General features: G+C 40.5%; 1 long non-coding RNA gene across 1 annotated transcript; it reads left to right on the top strand.

Annotated features, from left to right (window-relative positions):
- The first annotated feature begins 5382 nt into the window (after positions 1-5382).
- Positions 5383-8412, top strand: LOC116423538. The gene is made up of 2 exons (XR_004234147.1): positions 5383-5414; positions 7814-8412. It is a non-coding gene; the product is annotated as an uncharacterized LOC116423538 (long non-coding RNA).
- Positions 8413-8713: the final 301 nt, after the last annotated feature.

Raw genomic sequence — 8713 nt, 5'->3', positions numbered from 1 at the left:
AAAGTGTAGAGACCCCAATCCAGGAGTTCAAGTCACAAAGATCCAAGACCCCAGGAATCCAGCCTACTAGTGAAGCCCTGAGGATCAAGGGTCCAGGATGCAAACCCACTTATGATTATGGAACTTTGACAATAATGCAATGTATAAGCTGTGGGTCTAAACCCTTCCCTCTCCCCAGAGACCCTCACCTGGGAGGGTTTATGTCCCTGAGGAGTTGAAAGAAATGTTAGTAGGTTTATTCTTGCTTTATCTGAAGTAAATATCCCTATGTAAAAGTTAATGCAATTAGTGATTAAGTGGAACTGGGGTGCTATTACTAGCAAAGAAAAAAAAAAGACAGGTGCATACTTGATGGAGGCTCAAGCAGGAGAAGAGGGACTCCCCAGCTCCCTTGGGAGAAGGCAAGGGGAGTAAAATGAGATAGACCTGGCCCTCCTAGAGGAACCCGAGCAAACCCGTGTTACACATGTACAGGTGGATAACCTGTATAAATGCTATATGTACTACATACACACGTAGACATCACTTACACACATAAAAATTAGAATTTTGTTGTTAAGAAATTTAGAAAACAATTTGCTCTTCTACATTCCTCCAGTGTAAAGATATTAGGTGCTGCTAGGCTTGCCAAAGGCTTTGCCAATAGAGTTCTGTCTCTGGCTAGTTCTCTCAAGTCATCAGGTCTTTGGGCTGGGTCAGGAAAGCCAGTGATGGTGCTTTCCAAGGATCCCCAGGCTGGCCACTAGGGGAGGAGTTCTTCACCCATGATGCTCCTTTGAGCCATATAAAATCCATGGAGTTTGGCTGAGCCAGAATTATTTTGCTCTTTCTACTGAGGAGGCCGCTGACGGTTAAAGGGGAGGGGGGAGGTCGCCTAAGGTCATGAAGCTAAAAAATAGCAGGACCAAGACTTGAAACTAATTCTCCCAACTCAGGGGCCCCTGGTCTTTTCATGTCTATTTGTCCTGAGTTGGCCAAGCCAGATCAGAGGTTTCATGTTTGCCAGGCTTATTTTCACTGGATTAGATCCATTCCTCCTTGAAAAGAGTTGTTTAATATTCATCACACTTCCCAGCTATTTGAATTTCATAACAGGATTTACCTAGACATCTGGTTCCTCCTGTGAACCACATTCATACAAATTACTTTATTATCACGCTTTTTTAATGAGCATTTACATAGGCCTCCACACTTGCAAATTTCTCTGCCATTGTTTCAAGTTCCACATCTAGATTAGTTAAGACCCCGCTGGAAAAAAAATCATGGCCTCTTTCCCAGACTCCAAACTTCAGAGTCAACTTTCCCCTGTCCCTCTCATCAGTCTTCACACCGAATCAGTTGCCAAATCCCATCAGATGGACCTTCCTGACGGCTCTTGCCTTCTGCCGTCTCACCCTGTCACAGGCCTCTAGCACACACTGTGCACACCTGGATATGCTGGCAGGGGCTGGGTATGAGTTGAGCCATCTACTCTGTAATGACCAGGTGCGAGGTGAGGTCTTGAAATGCTCCTGGGAGCCTGCTTCAGGGCCAGGCCCTCGGGCAGAGTTCAATGGGGGAGCTTCCTAGGTGGGGCACAGAGGAATGTACAAATGGGATACCAGATTTCTGGTTTGGTTTCTGGACTGGGCAGTGCTGGTCAGTTCATCCGCAGAACAGGAAGGTGGGAAGAGTATGTTATTTTTAGGCTGAGTACCTTGTAATCTCTCACTGCTTGGATCAGACTTGAGGAGACTTGGTCAAAATGGACGTTTACAGTTATTTCAACCATAAGCAGGGACACACTGAATTTCTGGGGTAAATAGAGTAACTCTCTAAAATTCCGAGAAGTCCTCAAGTCCACTTATAGTTTGGGTCATGGGAAGTCTGAAGGATAGGAAGTAAAGTGTCCATCTACATGTGTAAAGTCAGTTATTGATATAAACACGGCTAACCCTGTCTTCCACTAGATCCCCTCTTTTCCTTGGGATCCCCTCTTAGTTACAGTACACTAGAATACAACTGGCATTTGACGAAATGACTCCTGGCTTCAGAGCCTGGGATGTGCCTTAGCCTGGAACTGCTCACCTCAGTCTAACTGCTCGTTCTGGCTCCCTTCCCCTTCCCAACCCCTTCCAGTCTCTAATTACAGTACTTAGCACAGTGCCAGGCACATTAATAAGTATTTAATAAATGTTTGTTGATTGACTGGTCGATTAATATTCCAAGATTCCACTCTAACTCTTCATTTCCCTCTCTAGGCCCTCCCTTTGGCCAAATCTATTCATTCTCATGAGTTCAAAGATCTCAATGTTGACTGTTTCTTAATCTCCATCTCCATCCTTGACTTTTCTCCCATGTTTCAAACCCATATTTCCCATGGGATGTTTCTAGCTGGAGGTCCACACACACACAGCCTTAGAAGTCCTTTCCAGCTGAGCCAATGATCCTTAAATTCACATCCCTAGCTGAGCTGTTTACTTTCCCAGTTCTGATATTCTGCTATTATCTTTCCATTTCCTTTGCCTCTCAAAACTTCCAATTGGTTGTGAGCCCTTCCACTTCTACCCATTTAGCATGCTCTCCTTTGTTCTCTTGCCCCCATTCTAGGCCAAGTCCTCATTACCACCTTGGCTTGATACATCTTCCTTAGGCCCAGAACTGGTCACAAACTCTTCTCAGATTCTTTCAGTGGCTCCCTATTGTTTAACAAATAAAGGAAAGACTCCCTCATCTGGAATCCTTAATAGTCTAAGACTACATCAGCTTTCCACCTTTTTCTCACACTACTTTCTTCTACATATGCTGAACTCAGGCTAAATTGGATTATTCACTATCTCCTCTGTCTAGTCTGTGCTCTTTCAGCTCTGTTGCCTTTGTCCAATACTGTGGCTTATATCTGGCGTCCCTTCTTCATCTACCCTATCTATTTTTTCTATCTTTTAATACAAGTGTCATCTCCAGGATGCCATTCCTGATATTCCAGTAAATGTCCTGCCCCCTTTCCCTTATATATGTCTTATGCCTGTAGTAAGAGTTCTAGGCTATGCCCAAAAGACTACCAAAAGGCTGTGTATACCATTTGATTCAGCAGTATCTCTACTGGGTCTGTATCCCAAAGAGATCATAAAAAAGGGAAAAGGACCCACGTGTACAAAAATGTTTGCAACAGCTCTTTTTGTAGTGGCAAAGAACTGGAAATGAGTGGATGCCCATCAATTGGAGAATGGCTGAATAAATTATGGTATATAAACATTCATATATTATTGTTCTGTAAGAAATGATCAGCAGGATGATTTCAGAAAGCCTTGGAGAGATTTATATGAACCAATGCTAAGTGAAGTGAGTAGAACCAAGAGAACATTGTACACAGCAACAGCAAGATGATACGATGATCAATTCTGATGAACGTGGCTCTTTTCATCAATGAGATGATTCAGGAGAGAACTATCTGTACACAGGAACAGGACTGTGGAGACTGAGGGTAGATCACAATATAGTATTTTCACTTTGTTGTTGTTTGCTTGCATTTTGCTTTCTTTCTCATTTTTTTTATTCCTTTTTGATCTGATTTTTCTTGTTATGCTTATCATGTTATCAGCATGATAATTGTGGAAATATGTATAGAAGAATTGTATGTGATTAACATGTATTGGATTAATTGCCATCTAAGGAAGGAGAAAAAAATTTTTTGAAACACAAGGTTTTGCAAGGATGAACATTGAAGATTATATATGCATATGTTATGAAAATGAAAATCTTTAATAAAAATTTTTTTAAAAGAGTTCCAGGAATAGTCCGCCAGTTCCCATTTGCCTTGGCTGGTTGGTTCCCAGAAGACAGTTACTGCTTTTCACCTCAGGGTTCTAGGGATACTATAGCACATGAGCCCCCATCAATATGCTCCTTCCACTATCAGTTCATATTGTTAATCATTTGCTCATCCATAAAATAGCTCTCATCTCTATAATGTTTTGAGTTTACTAAGGGTATTCCTCACAACAGTCCTATGAAGTATGGAAGATATCTTTATCTCCATTTTTCACAGATGATGAAACAGACTGCAATTAAAATGAAGGGTGCACATTATCTCAGATATCCCTTCAAGCTCCATAATTCTATGGCCCTATAGTTAATAATCAGAACGTCCAATTGGGGACATGGGAGGTGGAAATAGTAGTTGCTTTGAAGGCTAAAGGAATTGCCACTATAATAGCTAGAAAGAGGGGACAATAGGCTTATAGACTATCAGAATCAGAAAGGGCCTGGATGGAACCTTGCAACTTTTCTAGTCCAATCTCCTTTTACAGATTAAGAAATGAAGACCAATTTTATCCCATTGTAGTAATGTAGATTCCTCTCCTTCTTGCTATGAATCATTGAGAAGTTTGTTCTCTTTGGCACAAATCCTTGGCAACTGTTTGCTTTGCTGAACCCTTGGCACAATTCTGACCATACTTTGCTTGATGATGGGAAATTTATGGTCCATAATGGATCTGTAAGGGTGGTAGTGATTAGGGGCAAAGGATGATCTCAGGATGAATTTTCAATCAACTGGATTAAATTACAGGGCATGGGTCTTTGTCTGGAGATATCCGAGTCACCTCCTCATGGAAAATGTGGGCATATTCATCAGCATCCTGCTGAAAGGACACAAAACTCCTGATTGGTAAGGTTCCAGCTACTCGGGATGCCTCCAAGATGAGTGACTGGTTGGGACTTAAGAGATGGGACTCTAACTGGGCACTCAGACTTCTTTTTCATCTTGTCCTGTTCAGAAGAGGGCTATAAGCAGCAGAACAGAAGTGGTCCTGAGGAAAAGGGAACTTGTGTGTGTAAGAGCATCATGTGCTGCAGGAGAAGAAAGGGCCCACGAGTTGGTTTGTCCAAGATGACAACAGCCCTAATTGATTCCCTATAGAAGCCCATGGCAGCCATCTTTGGACCCACTTTCCTTGAGATGGCAGGGCACAGAAAATGTTACTGAAATCAAGTCATGGAGGAAAGGTTTGGTTGTTTTTGTTTTTTAAATTCACTAGGCAGTGTAATTCCAGAATCCACTCTTATAATAATAACCAACATTTAAAGTGTTTTAAGGCTTACAAAGTGATAAATATATTCATGCATGTATATATATGGGTGCATATGTGTATGTGGGTATATTATACACATATATTACAAACATATATATTATACATTGTGAAGGATCATGCCTAAGTGCCCTGTAAGGGGCAGGTCAATTCTCAGAGAGCCTTCACAATTGTGAACATCTGAAGGAGTTGCAAAGCAGCCTATACTGACACAGGTGTTGCTTGTGGATTGGGAATGAGATAAACTGGAGGCAGAGGGAAGAGGAGAGAGGTCAGACAACACAATTCTCAGTCTCCTTGAATCGCCATCATCCTCTCACAAGAAGAGAAGAAAAGGTACCAGAGGTAAAGCAAAGTTACATGTTGTGTTACATATATTACAATGTAATGTATATCTATATGTACATGTATGTATAAATACTTTGTAAACCTTACATATATGTGCGTATCATATGTATATATGTATGGAGAGAGAGATACACAGAAAGAGAGACAGAGAGAGGGAGAAACAGAAAGAGACAGAGAGAGATTTGATCCTCATAAAAACTGGGAGATTGATGGTGCTATTAATATTCCCATTACAAATGAGGATATTGAGCATGGAGAGAAATTAGGTGACTTGCCCAGCTTGTGTAGCTACTGAGTTTTGAGGTCGGATTCTAAGGTCATCTTTCTTCTCTAAGTGTGTCTTAGCCAAATAGAATGTGAACACCTCAAGGGCGAGGCCCTTTTCACTTCCCTTTGTATTCCCAGTGCTTAACATTGTGCCTGACACATAAACAACTTAATAAATGCTTTTATTTCCTTCATTTGTTCTTTGAAAGCCATGACCACCAAGACCTATCGGGACAGGGCTGTAAGATGCTGAAAATCCCCCTTCCTCCTGGGCTACTCCCATGAAACTATCAAGCCTGAAGGATTATCTAGGACAAATCTCCAGATGATCAGGCTGCTGCCTTCAGTGGGTGGCCTCCAGCTGGATGACAAATGGTCTAAGATAACTAGAAATTTCACTTTTTGATGACCTTTTGATGTTCTATTACCTTGCCTTATGACCCTAAGCAAAACTTCTCCCATCTCTGGACCTCAATTTCCTCCTCTGGAAAATTGGGTTCAGTGAGCTTCCAGCCCCCTCTGAGTACTTTTGAGGATTATTTGACCCAGAGGTAAAGGTTGGGTTATTTGGAAACTTTCAGCCATTTGGGCCCATTAGTTAGGTTTCATTATGATACTTGGTGTCAAGCTGATGCAGCTGGTCTGAATTCTTAGCAACAGGTTTGTATATTATTTGGTCTGAACCCAGCCTTAGGATGCTTGAGTTCCATATTTGGCCTTACCATTCATTAGTAAAGTTAGAATTAAAGATGAGAAGAACAGCTGGAACAGGCCAACTTGTTATAGAGGAAGAGACACAATTTGTGGGCATGAAGATCCCTTCATCAAAGCCCTGTACCTTCCTTCTGAGATTGCTTGCTATTTACTCTCTCTATAGCTATGTATCTTACATTCTATTATTTATCTAGAGATCAACTCTCTCTAGATTGATCTAGAGATCAATTTCTCTCCCATTAGAATATTGTTTTTGCCTTTCTTTGGGTCCCCAATATTTATACAATGTCTGCTTAATAATATTTGTTGACTAGGTGACCAAGAAATATATAACCAATATGCCTATTTCCATTTCTACAAAATTTGATGAAAATGATCTATATACATATTTGAGGCATTCTTGATTAAAAAAACAAACTTTCTTAGGAGAACATATCTTTATAGTCCCACAACTGCCTGACAGACACAGAGGATCCAAGAGCCTTCTGAGTTTACTGTTTGTTGCTTGGGAAAGAAAGAAAAAAGTTTTTTATTTTACAGATAAAAAGATGCCTTAAACGTTCTTATATAACGAGGTAACTTGGTCAAAATCATGCCTTCTTGTGTTACACTCCCTGATTTTTGTTTTCTTTTCGGTGTTGGCTTCCCGCATTGGAAGGGAAAGAGGAAAGGGAACAAGCATTTATTCCAAGCTAGGACTGGCTAGGGAAGAACAACCTAAGTTGGTTATTTTGGTGAAAAGAGGCGAAAAAGCCAGGTCTTACTATGGTGGATGGGAGAGTTCAACTTCTGACCAGGAATTGTCCAAAGCTTATCTGGCATTGCTCTTCAAAGAAAAAAGCAATCTTTGGATCAGAAAGAGCAGAAATCTTATGGCTAATAAAGAAAAAGTAGATAGGACCTGTTGAGGAACTGAAGTCCCTGAGCTCAATGAACCGTGTCCTCTGGCCAGTATAATTGCTGAGCCATTGTTAACTGTCAGTGACAGAGCTGTGCTGGAGCCAACTCAAACTGACTCCCCAGAGACACTTTCCATGTGAGCATTTATGCCTCAGAAATCACTATAAGATCAGGTCTGAATCTATTGTTTTGTTAATTTCTAGACTTTAAAAAGTGATGAAGAAAATGTTACTAATGCCAATTAAATTGAAAACATGTCTTGGGTTCCTGGGGAGGGGATGGGGATGGTGGTGGTAAACAATTACCTACACAACCTAAATACTGAGGTTGACTGCAGAATTGCAGAAACTCTGCCCAAGTTTTTAAAAAGGGATTCACACTCTCAATTGCCTTCAATTCCTGGAAAAATTCTAGAAGAGATCACTAAAATGACAGTAAACAAGTAGACCTCAGAGCCAGTCTGGTTTCAAAAAGAACAAGTCATACCTGGCTAATCTTATTTCCTTTTTTGACAGGATTAACAAAGTGGAACATGGCATCCCTTAGTCTATTGCTGCCCTTCTTCTCATGTCCTGCAGAACATCTGGGCTTCAATTTAGAAAAGAAAGGAGGCAGTCATTGGAAATGGTCACAGAGGGATACTGTGGTGAAGGCAAGAGAGAGAGATGCTAGGACACATGGTGAACAGATTTATTTTTTATTTTTTTGCTGGGGGAAACTTTTGGATCCATCCATCCTGCTCTACTACCAATGAGTTAGTTGGAACTAAAGAAGGTTCGAGATCACTGACCAGAACAGAATAACCCAGCCCAAGAAAATGTCTGCTTTTTTTTTTCCCAAGTCCATCCAGATTCTGAGTTCTTTTTCCATTGCTGCTCCAGAATTTCTTCATCCTCCTCTGATGACTACCCTACTTTCAATGCATGAATATCCAACACTGAATTGAGATGAAATTTATTATTTTTATTATTATTGCCTGCTTAATGGAGGACTCAATTTGTGTATTTTTTTTTTTAACACTTCAAATAGCTTCTATGTCTGGAGGACTTCTAGGTAACTAGAAGAGCAACAGACTTGAAACTTCTAAGATGTTTATTATAGATTGTTCTCTTGATATCATGTACTGATTATTTGCTTATTCACTATGTTGAGCAAAAATGCTTCTTAAGGTATTCAAGCAAACATAACTATTTTTTGTAGAGCTCAAGGATTCTGAAATATTCTGAAAGGCTCAAGAGAACATCAGGTTGAATTGAAAAAGATGAAATTTAATAATGAAAAGTTTTCTACTTAAGTTAAAAATAAAATGAACTTCACTAGTATAAAATATGGCATATGGGCCTATAATGGACCTAACTCGGGCCATTTTGGTAACCCAGGTTCAGGCTCAGAACGTAGAGAGACATATGTGAACC

The sequence above is a fragment of the Sarcophilus harrisii genome, chromosome 4, assembly GCF_902635505.1.
Source record: "Sarcophilus harrisii chromosome 4, mSarHar1.11, whole genome shotgun sequence".
NCBI lineage: Eukaryota > Metazoa > Chordata > Mammalia > Dasyuromorphia > Dasyuridae > Sarcophilus > Sarcophilus harrisii.
Note: the sequence above shows the minus strand (reverse complement) of the source record. Positions and strands in the feature narration are given on the sequence as shown.